Here is a 15,983-nt window from a genome sequence, read left to right on the forward strand (position 1 = left end):
GCACCCTGGTCTGAGCTGTGTTTGTTGGGGTAGTTGGGATTCTTGTATTGATGGCGTTTTGAAACGGCTGGGTGCTAAGAGATTACGTAAATTAGGGGCTCTTCTAAAGGTAATGGCTGGTGTTAGTGTGATGGTAGAACGGAGATATGGGTCCTGTAGTAAAATGTCCCATCTTTTTTTCAAGATGGAGCGAATCTGGGAATGTTGCGCATTGTATCTAGTAATGAAACGTGGTTGGTTGGTAAATGACTGGTCTGTGGGTATCAATGGTGTGTTGGGGACTGTATGTGATTTTGCTTTGAATTTGGAGTTTTTAATGAGTTTTTTTTGGGATAGTTGCGGGCCTGGAATTTTTTTGTGAGGATTTTAGATTGAATTTCATAGTCTTTGGTATACACACCATTGATACCCACAGACCAGTCGTTCACCAACCAACCACGTTTTGATTACTAGATACAATGCGCAACATTCCCAGATTCGCTCCATCCTGAAAAAAGCAGTCGGGCTCAGCCAGAGTGTAATACGCTGCGTGCTGCTGCAGGTGAGCCGGTCTGCTGCCCCGGGGAGAGCTGATCTGGAGGTAACCAGGAAGAGGGCTACATAACCTGAAAGTGGATCATAAAGCGCATTAGCTGATCTCCTACAAGTGGTCAGCACTTGGATCCGGTGAGCGGATAACAGTATCATCACATTATTGGTGTAGGGCCGTCACGTTTGTGGCACTGTATTGGTGGAAGCGCTACACTGCATGTTACCTGTGTATATAGTGTAAACTGGATCACGCTATGTCCTTGTATTCCTGTTTGAGTTTCAGATAAAGTCTTGATTGGAGACTGATGGGATATCATCAAACACGCGTTTTTAGCTGATCTGTAACACAATCAGCCTGCAGATTTGGTGAGAGTACCCAGTGTGGGTTTGTCTGTTTGATTGAAGTCTATGAAGATAACCAGAAATTGGAACTGTTACTATTGATTAGAAATTGGGACTGTTATCACTGATTAGACTTGATGTTGAGTGCCTGAACAGAAAAGCATTATACATTCAAATAGGGTGGTTACCCCCCTCTGTGTGGCGATCCATATACACGGAGGGACATTTATTACAGGAATTTGTACAGGTTGCCTTAAATTGAAGATATACAAATTTTGTATTGAGGAGCGCTCATAGGCACATATAGATTTTAATACATATGTGTCTGTTCCTTGTGATTCAAGGGTTTCTTTCGCACTGCATTCACATTTGCCATCATGTTTTCCCGCATGCAATTTTTTGCATTTGTTTTCATGCAGCAGAGTACACTATAATTGCAAATGCATGTGGAAAAAAGAAGAAAGCTGTTCCTATATAAAGCCTAAGGGAAAAACATAAATGTGAACCGACGACATGTGATTTCTGAGCAGACCATAGAATACAATGGCCAGTGCATTTAACTGTGATTTTGAAAAATTTTGGCGATTGAACTGCAATTTTACCACAATTCTTATTCAAGTGAATGGGAGAGGGTTTTCAAAAACGCTGACACAAAAAATGCTGTTAGTGGGTTTGAGCCCTTACAGCCAGAAACAATGATCATACTCAGGCTTGGACCCCACTTACATCATGGAAAACGGTTGTGATTTTGCACGATCAATTTTGTGTATGTAGTGGGTATTTTTTAACAAGCACGTCACCCACCACAGAGCTTCAGCACTTGCCAACAGTGTATAGTAATGGCAAGCGCTTTGTGATTTTATATGGGGGTGGGAAAAATTGCAGGATTTCAAAAGAATGCATGTTTTACCTTAGAAATGCATTATGTGTGGTCCCAGCCTTACAGCGAACACATAGTGGATGATCAGGGCATTTCTGATCCTCCTCCACCACACCACTGCTCACCAGAACCCTCTTGTTTGCAGCCACGCTACCCTCTGTATAAAGGTGCATACACACATCAGACTATAATCTTTGGAAACTGAAAGATCACAGACCAATCTTACCACCCTTCATGTAGTATGAGAGCCATACTCTACACAGTCTTTTCTATGGAGCTGAACTCCACATCAGAAAAAAATCCTTGCAAGATGCTGCACACACAGATGCTGTACAGACACAAAAGATCAGTATCTGCAAAAGATCTGTTCCTGCCAAAAATCCATTCCTGCAAATTGCAATGATAGTCTATGAGATCTGCAGATCATCATACACACATGATTTAACTGACATCTGCAGATCAGATCCACCAGGATGGATTTTCAGATCTGCGGATGATTGCTTGATCTGCAGATGAATGTCAGTTAAATCATGTGTGTATGATGATCTGCAGATCTCATAGACTATCATTGCAATTTGCAGGAAAGGATCTTTGGCAGGAACAGATCTTTTGCAGATACTGATCTTTTGTGTCTGTACAGCATCTGTGTGTGCAGCATCTTGCAAAGATTTTTTTCTGATGTGGAGTTCAGCTCCATAGAAAAGACTGTGTAGAGTATGGCTCTCATACTACATGAAGGGTGGTAAGATTGGTCTGTGATCTTTCAGTTTCCAAAGACTATAGTCTGATGTGTGTATGAACCTTATGAGTGATGTAGCTATGCATGAGCAGCTGACAGGAACCAGAATGAATGACACAGGAAACTGGGTTTGTTGCAGTCAAGCTGCTGTCTTTAGTTTAATTGTAAGTTTTCCCAAAACAACAAACGGTACTTATCCGTTAGCCGGGCGCATCCGGCAGGAGGCGACAAAACTCCACCAGAGCTACATCTTTCCCTACTATCCATGTCGGCCTGGAGGGGGAACAGTAATTAGCGCCACCTGCCGGATGCGCCCGGCTAACGGATAAGTACCGAACAAACATCAGCTGTCTTGCTTCTATCTGCCTCAGGGCTGGTGCAAACCCAGCGGTTCTCAACACTTTTTTTTTTAAAAATGCTTACGGGGGGGGGGGGGGGGGAGGGGGGAGTAAACCGCTTGGCTAATGTTAGTCAATGGGCTGGTGCACACCAGAGCGGCTAATTTTTCCCCCAAACGCAAACTCGGGTCCTACAGCATTTTTGAGATTTCTGAGGTGTTTCTGCCACAATGTAAAGTATAGGGAAAAGGAAATCTGAAAAACGCTAGATCAGAGCGGTTTTCCAAGCATTTTTGTTACAGAAGCTGTTCAGTTACAGCTTTAGTGTAACAAAATATAAAACCTGCTGCACAAAAAACCGCTAAGGAAGTTTAGAAATCTCTCTAAACATGCCTAGAATCGCTCTGAAAAACCTTCTCAAAAACCACCAGCGTTTGTGGATCCGCTAGCGGTTTTTGTTGTGCACCTCACTCAGGCCTCTTTTCCACAAACTGTTGATAGGCAGTAAAATGCCTCTCAAACGCTCAAAACTGCTCACTGCTGCCTGATAACTGCTTATTGAGCACACAGCTCAACAGTCTGTGGAAAAGAAACCTTAACAAACTACTTAGCAGTTTAAAAACTCAGTTGTGAGAAAACAGGACAACTTACAAGAGATGGTTCTTTTTCAAGATTTCAAAACACAGACTGAACACACAAAGCTCTCCTATGTCAGAGACCTGCTGGCCTGATTAACTCACCTGTGTGATCAGCACACCTGAAAACCTGAAATAACTCCAGGTGGTCAGGGAACTCACCCTGCTTTTCCCTGACTGGCTACAGAAACCTAAACTGGCTTTCCTTTTTCCACAGCAACATGAGAAAAGAAGAAAGTCTGGAGCAGGGGGTTACACTGCAATGCAATGAAGAAATGCATGGCGAAAACGCACATAGGGCTTGATTCACAAAGCGGTGCTAACCTACTTAGCATGTCTAAAGTCTTTAGACGTGCTAACCAGGGTGCTAAGTAGGTTAGCACCGGATTTCTCAATCAGATCGTGCGCAAAGTTTTGCGCGCACAAAGTCCTATGCGCGTGCTTAGTCCCATAGGCTTTAACGGGCACTTCGCGCGGAGCGCCCTGCGCTCTGTGCAGTGCGCGCGTAAAGTTTTACGTGCATAAAGTTTTGCGCGCATACAATTTTGCGCGTGAAAAGCTCGTTTAGACGTGCTAAGGGGGTATTCACAGGCGTGCTAACAGTTGTGAATCAAGCCCATAATGGGCTCTATTCATAAAAGGCTGTGGCGGGAAAAAAAATCTTGTCTGGAAAATTCCGGATTCTCCATTTTAGACTTCTGTATCTCTATGTACCAACTGCATTTCTGTGTTTTGTATTGCAGTTTCATTGCATTTTAAAAACTGACTGCATGCACTACTTTCTTTGCTTCCATTTCTGAATCGGATGTGATTTGCATGTTATGCATTGCAATGATATACAACACAGTAAAATTGCATCAATAAACGCGAACACATTTGCGTGCCTGCGAAGGATGACCCTGGTCTCAGGGATGGTCGTAGTCAGCCAACTTCGCTACGCTGTAACTACGCGTAGTTTTACGCAATTACGCTTCGCCAAACTACGGCTTTTGAAATAAAATATTCGCTTCGTATGCATTCCGTAGACCACACGTTAAAATACGCAATTAGTGCGAAGCGTAGTGTATGAGGGTGCTTATGCCCGTATGCAGAACATTTTACACATTAATTCCTATGTAAATGCCAATACCTGAAACGGTACTTATCCGTTAGCCGGGCGCATCCGGCAGGTGGAGCTAATTACTATTCCCCCTCCAGGCCGCCATGGATAGTAGGGAAAGATGTAACTCTGGTGGAGTTTTGTCGCCACCTGCCGGATGCGCCCGGCTAACGGATAAGTACCCGGAAACTCTTCTATGCGTACATTCCCCTTTCCAAATTTGTAAGCATACAATCGCACGCGGAAAATTAGACGCGAGTAACGCATTCGTATCACTATGCAATACATATGTTAACTACGCAATTTGGGCGTAAGCTACGCGTAGCAGTACTTCGCTACGCGTAAATTCTTAAGCGTAGTTTTGAAACGTAACCTACGAACTACGATGCGTAGATGCGAATTACGATGCATAAATTCGCACTGGCGTAGTTTCTGCTCATCCCTGCCTGGTCTGAACATTCCTAGAGCCTTCTCTGTCAAATATTGTGACACTGAGTCACTGTTGCATTCATGGCCAATTTTCATTGGCTGCATTTCCATTGCATTTCAGCATTGTTTGTGTTTAGGAAAAAAAACATTCTCATACACTTGAACGTGGCAAAATCGAGAGTGGTGATTCTGCAAGTGAATTCAAGTGAATGAGAATGCATTTTTTTCAAAAGCAAACGCTGCAGAAATCCAATGGAGAATGCAGACAGTGGAAATTGGCTATCAGTGCAAAAAAAGCCATAGGCACGTTTTCAGAGTAATGGATTGCTATGCATCCAGTTTGATATCTAGAGCCTGATGCAGTAAACTGACGTAAAGTTGCCATGTATAGAATGTGCACAGCAATTTAACATTTACTTGCACTGGGGGAGTACCCCCTGGTAGCCCATTAGCGTTAAGTTAACACATGCATTACTACCATTTTAAAACTATAATGAATAAAAAAGGTTTTTGTTTTTTTCTCATTCTTACCTTATTTTTCCCTTTAACCACTTTAGCATTTAGGATGTAGCTCCTACGTCCAAATATGCATGCTGGATGTAGGAGCTACGTCCATGAAAAAAACGGAGCCGCAGGGGGCTCGCAGGGGTGCCCACTGCGTTCCCATTCATTGATCTAAGTCCCATTAGAATGATCGCTGGCTTCTATAGAGAAGTCACGATCATTCTGTTACACATCCCCTCTTTACTTCCTGTAAGTACACTTAGAGGAAGCCAAAAAAAAAATTGACTGTGGCCATCTTGTGGCCAAATAGTAAAACTACATCTACATACATTTTTTTTAAATGAATAGACATTTTTACATTTAAAATTAACTGTTTACCTCCCACACACCCAAAAATACTCAAATACAATTTTTAATTACAAAAAAAAATACAATTAAAAAGAAAAATAAATAGTTACTTAGGGGTCTGAACTTTTTTAATATGCATGTCAAGAGGTTATATTGCTAATATTTTTTAAATTATAGGCTTGTTATTAGTAATGGATGCAAAACTGAAAAAATGCACCTTTACTTTCAAATGAGCAAATACAATATGTGGGTTTTAATTATGGTAGCCTGTATTATTTTAAAGCTATAATGTCCGAAAACTGACAAATAATGATTTTTTCCAATTTTTTTTCTAAATATTCCTGTTCCTGCATTTAGAATAAATTAGTTCTTAGCAAAATGTACCACCTAAAGAAAGCCTGATTGGTGGTGGAAAAAACAAGAGATAGATAATTTAATTGTGATTAGTAGTGATAAAGTTATTGGCGAAAGAATGGAAGGTGAAAATTGCTCAGTGATGCAGGAGGAGTCTGCAGAGCCCCGCCCCCAGCCTCTCCACTCCTCCCCAAGTGCTATGTACTGTAGTGATGCAGGAGGAGTCTGCAGAGCCCCGCCCCCAGCATCTCCAACCCTCGACAAGTGCTGTGTGCTGTAGTGATGTTGGTGTAGTTTGCAGAGGCAGGTCTGCACCATCAGTGGTAGGGATACTGATCACGGACTAATCATGAGTAAGCATGGTGGTTAAAGGTGTTTAAAATGATCGTTCATAGCTGCAGTTGAGCGTTTATATGTTGCGGGGTTAATTACCCATAATGTCGCTGTCCACTCTGTGTTTCACCGTGCATGCAAGCAGCCTAATGGTGGAGCTGCAAGCCTCTTGTGCCATCCTCCTTTCAAACGGAAGCTTCAAACGTGTCCATTACGCCGCTTGAAAGCTTCTTCACATCTGAAGTATGGCCAATTAATAAAAACTAATTTCAATCACGAGAAACCCCTGTGCTGAAGTGATTAATCTGTGATGAGCATTCCTGCCATTGATGGAGTAGGTGTAAGCTGATGCTGATTAGGTGGAGCGTAGTTGTTGTTGTGTATGTATTTGTATATGTATTGTATATGTATTCAAGATTGAACTAGGCATAAAATGCCATATTTTCTTAGATTACCTATGTAGAATGTAGGGGTTAAGGTGTCCCATTGACATTTCAGAAGGGGTCCCTGTGATTTCTACTGTCAGCCTTTGATAGCAGACCTAAACACGAGCACTCATATGTCATTCTACTAACTAGGGGCACCCATACCTACCCAACCTAAATTCAGGGCACTCATACATACGTAACCAAAGCTGGAGAACTCATATGTACCTCACCTAAGCAGGGTTATTTATACATGTGGGTAGCATTTTTTATTAGGTCTGTAGTACAAGAAAATGTTTTAAAAAAAAAAAAATCACGTTTCTTGAATTTACAAATTAAATTATTTTTTTTTTACAGTGCTTGAAGTGAAAACACGTTGGCGGTCAGTTAAAGACGCCTACATAAAAGACCTAAAACTAGAGGTGGCTGAGTCAAGAAGTGGTTCAGGAGCATCACGGCGAAATCCATACAAATTCACAAAAAATCTTTGTATTTCTACGTGACTGTGTGGAATTACGAGTGTGAGTATAAAAGATTTTACCCACTGAATAATTAACATTGTTTGGGCAATTAATGCAGGTTTGGGGGGGGGGGGGGGGTTTGATCCTGGGTAAGGTGTTATCGTTGATGGTGGGTAATACCTCCTTTCAGATGTGGCTGCTGCGGACTGTGTTGAAGTGGCACAAATGCACACGTAATGAGTAGGTGATACATAGAGAAGAAGATAATAGGATACAAGGTCGGGTCAGATTAGTGAAAGATACTTGTTTCAAGGGTACTGTGCAATGTATTGATCCATAATACTGAGATCAATAGGTGCACAAGAAGAGGCCAACTGTAACGATCGGTGGGCGCAGAGAGTATCTGATTACCGGTGATCTGCAGTATCACCGGAAATACAGATATATACCAGATTATAAGTGATCTGCAGTCTCACCGATAATCCGATATACAAACTAACCTCTGTTCACCTGAGTAGAGTGTAGTGTTTGGTGTAACAGTAACACTTAGAGGACAAGGCCTCAATGCAGCAAGGAGTACTGCACAGATTCCTTCCGCAGACCTGAGCTCTCCAAGACGGGAGGAGTCAGACTGACAGTAGGAAGGTATATCTGAAAGTGACCCTCAGGAGGAAGGATCGCTAACAGAGCGAGGAACCGCCTCTAACGGTAAGGTCGGTTCTCGAGGTCGGACAAGCCAGGTCGTACACACACGGACAGATAAAGTACAAGATCAGAAGGCAAAGGCGGAGTCAAAGTACAGGCAGGGTTCAGCAACGGGGTATCAGATATATCGGGGTACAAAATCAGGAGGCAGAAGCAGAGTCAAGGAGCGAGCCGGGGTTCGGCAACAGAGTATGAGAAATATCGAGGTGCAAGATCAGAGTTCAGGAGGATAGTCAAGGCAGGCAAGAGTCATAACAGATAATCACAATCAAACTAGTACTTTAGCTATCAACAGAATCTAGCTAAGTGTAGGATTACAGCTCCAGCTGGTCCCGGCACACTTGCGGATCTGACTACGGATCTGGGTGCTCCCACGTATGTGATCGCACGCCAGACAAAGAGCAAGTGAACAACCAGCAGTATATATACTCTAGGACCTTTCCAGGACCTCCCTAATTGCTGGTCCAATGAGAGCAGTGGAATTTGTCAGCTGACCCAGCTGGTCAGCCGACACCCTTCTAACTGCTATTTAAACTCTGCCTCTGTGCTCGCGCGCGTGTAAGTCTGAATCTTGGTGGACTATCAGTCCCAGCCACACCAGTACTGTCATGCAATGTATCTAATGCGGGGGCCGCCTCTGATGCGGATTCCGCCGTTACCAATGCGGATTCCGCCGCTCTGCCTGGACGGCTTGCGGCGGTTTTTCCGCGTTGAGACGCGCTGCTGGATGCGGAAACAGCCGCCTCACCTCGAGAGACGGCGGCTTTTCCGCGTTTCCTCACACCAACATTCCGCTAAGGGAGAAGGAGAGTTGACCACGGCAAAAATGTCTTATGCTTATATAGGGTATTACCTTTCACAATACGGCACCAGTTTATGTGCATACATCACACCAGCATACGATGTTTTTGGTATATTGAGCATCGCAAGAAGGAATGTGATAGGTATAAAGTTTATGAGTAAAAATTAATCAAGTTTTCCTATTTTTATAGCACTGAGGATAATATAACCGTGGATCTCGATTCAGAGGGAGACAATTCAAATATTGAACCTGCCGACGATTGTGTATTCTCCAAAAGTCCTACAGATTCTCAGACACAATTTGCAACTGATGCTAGCCAATCGCCTGCTACCAAACCAGCACCTTCCACAAGTAAAAGCAACAAAAGTGCCCATATGAAGAAAAAAAAACAAGATAACAGATGATGCATGTTTGTCGCAGTAATGTGACAAAATGTGGAAAACTTCAAGGGGGCCGAATACTTTTGTAACCCACTGTATAAATATATATACAGTGGCTTGCAAAAGTATTCGGCCCCCTTGAAGTTTTCCACATTTTGTCACATTCCCCGCAGAAATACCGACGCTTTCTCTCCAGAGAGCGCGGTATTTCTGCCCCCCAGGAAACAACTCCTCTGATTTTTAGTTCCTGGATGCGAGATCGTTCGCATCCAGGAATTTTTTCACTGTGGCCATCTTGTGGCCAAATAGTAAACTGCACCCACATACATTTTTAATTAAAGAATTCTATTATTTTACATGTAAAATAAACAGTTTCCCTCCCACACCAAAAATTACCCACATACATTTTTTATTAAAAAAAAAAAAAAAAAAATACAATAAAAAACAAAACAAAAACAACATAAATAGTTACCCAAGGGTCTGAACTTTTTAAATATGCACGTCAAGAGAGTATGTTATTATATTATTTTAAATTATAAGCTTATAAATAGTGATGGACGCAAATTGAAAAAATGCACCTTTATTTCTAAATGAAATATCGGCACCATAAATTGTGATAGGGACATCGTTTAAATGGTGTAATAACCGGGACAGATGGACAAATAAAATACATGAGTTTTAATTACGGTAGCGTATATTAATTTCAAACTATAATGGCCAAAAACTGAGAAATAATGAATTTTTTTCATTTCTTTCTTAATCTTCCTGTTAAAATAGATTTAGAAAACAATAAATCTTAGCAAAATGTACTACCCAAAGAAAGCCTAATTAGTGGCGGAAAAAACAAGATCTAGATCAATTCATTGTGATAAGTAGCAATAAAGTTATAGGCGAATGAATGGGAGGTGAACGTTGCTCGGATGCATGAGATTTTCGGCACTGCGGTGCTGAACCGGTTAAAAAAAATGTAAGACTTTACATTGCTGGATATTTTTGCGCTCTACTACAGTGGATATAACTTAAAATGTTTTTTTTTTGAAATTTTAAAATGTGATTGTTTAAAAATATCAGATACATTTGCAATACCACATATTTAACCACCCTGGCGTTCTGATTAAATCGCCAGGGTGGCTGCGGGAGGGTTTTTTTTAAATTAAAAAAAAACTATTTCATGCAGCCAACTGAAAGTTGGCTGCATGAAAGCCCACTAGAGGGCGCTCCGGAGGCGATCTTCCGATCGCCTCCGGCGGCAAGAAATAACACGGAAGGCCGCAATGAGCGGCCCTCCGTGTTTCGCTTCCCTCGTCGCCATGGCGACGAGCGGAGTGACGTCATGGACGTCAGCCGACGTCCTGACGTCAGCCGCCTCCGATCCAGCCCTTAGCACTGGCCGGAACTGTTTGTTCCGGCTACGCTGGGCTCGGGCGGCTGGGGGGACCCACTTTCGCCGCTGCACGCGGCGGATCGCCGCGCTGCAGCGGCGATCAGGCAGCACACGCGGTTGGCAAAGTGCCGGCTGCGTGTGCTGCTTTTTATTTGGTGGAAATCGGCCCAGCAGGGCCTGAGCGGCAGCCTCTGGCGGTGTTGGACGAGCTGAGCTCGTCCAGACCGCTCAGCAGGTTAACTACCTAAAGACCGCCTCACGCCAATTAGCCTCAAATCCTGGGGCCGGCTACTGCGCGTGCATCTCCTGCTTGGGAGGCGGAGCTCCGCCCAGCCTTCAGTCTCCGAGCGGCAATCGCCGCTCAGGAGACAGTTAGACGGCGAAACCACCATCTAAATACCTTCTACAGCGCTGCAATCCATAGCAGTGCTGTACTGGGGACAGCCGTATGGCACGGCTGTCCCCCTGGGAGACCTGACAGTAATCGGTTGTCATAGGCTGAAGCCTATGACAGCCGATCATGCTGATTGGCTGACGGGGGGAGGGAGGGAAGGGGGAAGAAATATATAATAAAAAAAACCAAAGAAATGTATTAAAAAATACACAAACAAGCATGAATGAATAAATAAACAAACAAACATCCGGGGGGCGATCTGACCCCACCAACAGAGAGCTCTGTTGGTGGGGAGAAAAGGGGGGGGGGGGTGGTGATCACTTGTGTGCTGTGTTGTGCAGCCCTGCAGCTTGGCCTTAAAGCTGCAGTGGCCCAATTAACAAAAAATGGCCTGGTCTTTAGGGGGGTTTAGTACTGTAGTCCTCAAGTGTTTAAAGCGGAATATAACCCTGCATTTCAACTTTGCTCTAAAACATTATTTACAGTATATTATATGCAACCAGCATTTTTTTTTTTTACTAGACCAGCATTGGAAGGGTTACACAGGGCTTTAAAGTCCCTGGAGATTTTTGCAGACGCATCCAAACTTGAGTTAGATACTTTTTGTTTACACAAATGTATCTAAGTGTTTATTGTGACTCATCTCTCTCACTGAGAAGGAGTTGGAAGACAGCCAAAGAGTGTGTAACATTTCTAAATATATACATATAACTAAATAGAATGTAACTATCTGAACGTCTGCACGGAACTTAAAACCTCTGTGTTTAACCCTTCCAATGCTGGTCTAGTAAAAAAAAATGCTTTTTGCATATAATATGCTGTAAATAATGTTTTAGAGCAAAGTTGAAATGCAGGGTTATATTCCGCTTTAAGGGCTATCTAAGGAGGACTTGTGTTCTTTCCACCAGACAGGAGGGATGGTGTGTTAAAGAGTGGAGTCATGGGCAACGTGCCACGTTCAGTTGAAATATTTAAAGTGTTAAGATTTTAGGATACAAAAAGTTTCAAAACCTAACAGATAAAATGGCAATGACACATTTCTGGTCTCTGCCAAAGTAGCTACACATAACTATTTTTAGTCAGGTAATCACGGTGGCCATTCTGAAGACTTTCATTTAAAACAATTCTAGAAACTATATGTGAAATTTGACATTTACGCATGAAAATTTTGTGAAATTTGGCATTTACGCATACATTTTTTGTGAAACATTTTGCCATTGACCCCTCCCTCCGCCATGCCACTGTCTGGGTTTTTGAATACCTTGTACACCTTTTTAAAGAAATTGTGGCAGTACCCTGAAGGTTTCAGAAGTTTGCCTGCCATTAAAGTCAATGGGGATCACCGCAAACTATCAGTTCACAAATGTTTATGGTAAAATTTGCAAGCAGGTTTGCTAATGGGAAATCACGATGTTCGGCTATCCCTAGCTACAATGGTGTATGGTGGTGATATTCAATTTTGCAATAAAGCTATATTTTTCAGCATTATGTCATTTTTTTTCTCCTAGTATTGCTATGATAATAAAACATAACTAAAAGTAAATAGGATGAATACGTAATAAGTTCCAAACTGAACAGGGCTATAAGATGTGACAACTGATAAAAAGGTATTTTTAAAGTGATATCCCCCCATTTTTTGTTATAGCTTGTCCCGGTGAATTAGTGGTTCTCCCCTCTTATTTATATACAACATTTCCCTGGGGTCTAGTGGTTCTCCTCCCCTTCATTTATTGTTCCCATGCAGTCTGGTCCCCACTTCTGCTATAAGGTAGACCATGGTAGTGCAGTGGTCCCACTTCCCATTGAAGGCATTATTTGGTCGTCTAGTGGCCCTACATATCTCCTCAGTAGTCTCATGCTCTCCCACCCTCCACCCCAATAACTTTTCCTGGTAGTCTAGTGGTCTTTTCTCCTTCCCCTTTAAGGCATTCCCTGATAGTCCAGTGCTTCTACTCCTTCCCTTTAAGGTTTCCCTGGCAGTCTAGTGGTACCCTCTTCCTCTTTTAGCAATCCCTGATGTCCAGTGGTGTGCCCCCTGGATAAGTTTGGGTCAGAGAGCAGTGGTGTAGCTAAGGGGTTCTCGGCCCCAGTGCACGTTTTACACTGGACCCCCCCAAGCATTCTATACATAACAATTGATACGGGACACCAAAACCTGCCAAGGACCACAACGGTGTCAGAGGTGCAAGCAGGGGATGGGGAACAGTTTGTTAATGATTCAATGCATCTACAAAAGTGATCATTTCCTGCACAGGAACAATAAAGAGCTAAAATTTTGGTTGAAGGAGGGCCCTTCAGGGCCCCTCTGGCCCGAGGTCCTTGGTGTGGTTGCAACCTCTGCATCCTCTATTGCTATGCCACTGTCAGAGAGGATTTTAGAGCTGCAATAGCATCTAAGATATTCATGGCTACATCGCTGAAGACCCAAGAATCAGCAGCTGCATCCTCCGTGTCCTGATTCATGGTGCCGCAATCTTGGCCTATCCAGTGGAATTCGTCTACTGTGCCAGAAACCTTCTCCATTACTGTATCCCTTCTGTTTGGTCCCATATTTTTACCCTAGAGTGTCCTGCAGCGTACAGGATCAATTTGGCAGTATTCAGCGCCAGTGATTTTACAGGATGGGCTAAAATGTGTAATGTTCCTATAGCAACAGAGGTGGCCTTGGTTGCTATCAATATCCTTTGGTCTTTTGCACTGGGTGTGTCTTTTTTACTTTTACAGTAAATGTGTGTGCAAATGCCCAGGCTCAGGTCTACCTCACAGGAGCCTATAGGCACAGTTGTCCTGGCACCTTCTATTTTGCACTCCATGAACCTACAAAACCCACCAAATCGCACCACAAGTGTGCTGGATGGCCAAGCTTTCACTTCTTCCTTACTACCCTTGCCCATCATAGGTAGCTACAAGTGCCCCTTAGTATTAGGTAGCCAGAAGTACCCTCAATAATTAGTGGCTAGAAGTGCCTCAAGTATTCGGTGGCTAGATGAACCTTACTATTAGGTAGGTAGAAGTTCCCCTGATTGAAGGGAGATCTTGTCAGAGAGCAGGGTGAATAACCTCTCATTTGCACTCTCATAAGGACCAGGCCCGGCATCAGGGGGGGTACAACTGTGACTTCCGTCACGGGCCCGGGCCGGGCCCAGGGCCCGCAGCCTCGGGCCCCTCCAGGCATTAACCTCCTGACTGTCCTCTTCCGAACCGAATCCCGCCCCCCTTCCCCCAGCGGCCGCCGCTGTTAATACCTTAGCAGCAGCCGCTCTCCCCTCTTTCCGGCGTGTGTACTTATTCCACCAGCATCTCCCGGCTGCTGTGTGTGATGCGGCAGGAAGCAGGGCTCGGTTCCCATAGTAACGGCGATACACTACAGGAAGCCGCTGCCCTGCTTCCTGCCGCATCACACACAGCAGCCGGGAGATGCTGCTGGAATAAGTACACGCACCGGAGAGGGGAGAGCAGCCGCTGTTAAGGTAACAACAGCGGCGGGACGAGCGGAAAGCACCACCTACCCATACTGGGGCGCTATACTGGGGTACTATACTAGCTATACTGGGGCACTATACTGGCGCGCTATACAGGCTATACTGGGGCACTGTACTGGCTATACTGGATGCACTGTACTGGCTATACTGGGGCACTGTACTGGCTATACTGGGGCACTGTACTGGATATACTGGGGCACTACTGGGGCACTGTACTGGCTATACTGGGGCACTATACTGGGGCACTATACTGGCTATACTGGGGCACTATACTGGGGCACTATACTGGCTATACTGGGGCACTATACTAGCTATACTGGGGCACTATACTGGCTATACTGGGGCACTATACTGGCTATACTGGGGCACTATACTAGCTATACTGGGGCACTATACTGGCTATACTGGGGCACTATACTGGCTATACTGGGGCACTATACTGGCTATACTGGGGCACTATACTGGCTATACTGGGGCACTATACTGGCTATACTGCGGCACTATATTGGCTATACTGGGGCACTATACTGGCGCGCTATACTGGCTATACTGGGGCACTGTACTGGCTATACTGGGGCACTGTACTGGCTATACTGGGACACTGTACTGGCTATACTGGGGCACTGTACTGGCTATACTGGGGCACTGTACTGGCTATACTGGGGCACTATACTGGCTATACTGGGGCACTATACTGGGGCACTATACTGGCTATACTGGGGCACTATACTGGCTATACTGGGGCATTATACTGGCTATACTGGGGCACTATACTGGGGCACTATACTAGCTATACTGGGGCACTATACTGGCTATACTGGGGCACTGTACTGGCTATACTGGGGCACTGTACTGGCTATACTGGGGCACTATACTGGCTATACTGGGGCACTGTACTGGCTATACTGGGGTGGCTAGAGGGCGTGCACAGCAGTCTGTAGGGGGGCCGAGGCTTGATGTTGTGTGAGGGGCCCCAAAATTTCTGATGACGGCCCTGATGGGGACTCTGCATAGGGAGGAGGCGCTCGGGGAGGGAGCCATCTTTCCATCATTGGGCGCCTCTAGGCACGTGCCTACAGTGCCTTATGGTAAATCCGGCCCTGCATATGCCTCTAAAAATATCACTATGACACATTTTGTCTTGCAACTTTTAGCTGACCATGAAAAAAAAACACAGTTGACCTATTACAGTACTTCAAACAACAATTTGTCTTTTACTGGAAGATAGAAACAAGCCAAACAAAGTTGTAAATGCTTAAAATATTGTTTTATTAAAGTTAATTTCTTTTTGTATACACAAAATTCATTAGTTCCAGTAACCCACATAAAAGATAAACCAGAGTGATGTGGGGATGGGATCACTGTATATACCACGTCTTATAAAAATGCCTCTATAAATAACATGAGATTATGTTAAA

The sequence above is a fragment of the Hyperolius riggenbachi genome, chromosome 11 (assembly GCF_040937935.1).
Source record: "Hyperolius riggenbachi isolate aHypRig1 chromosome 11, aHypRig1.pri, whole genome shotgun sequence".
Lineage (NCBI taxonomy): Eukaryota > Metazoa > Chordata > Amphibia > Anura > Hyperoliidae > Hyperolius > Hyperolius riggenbachi.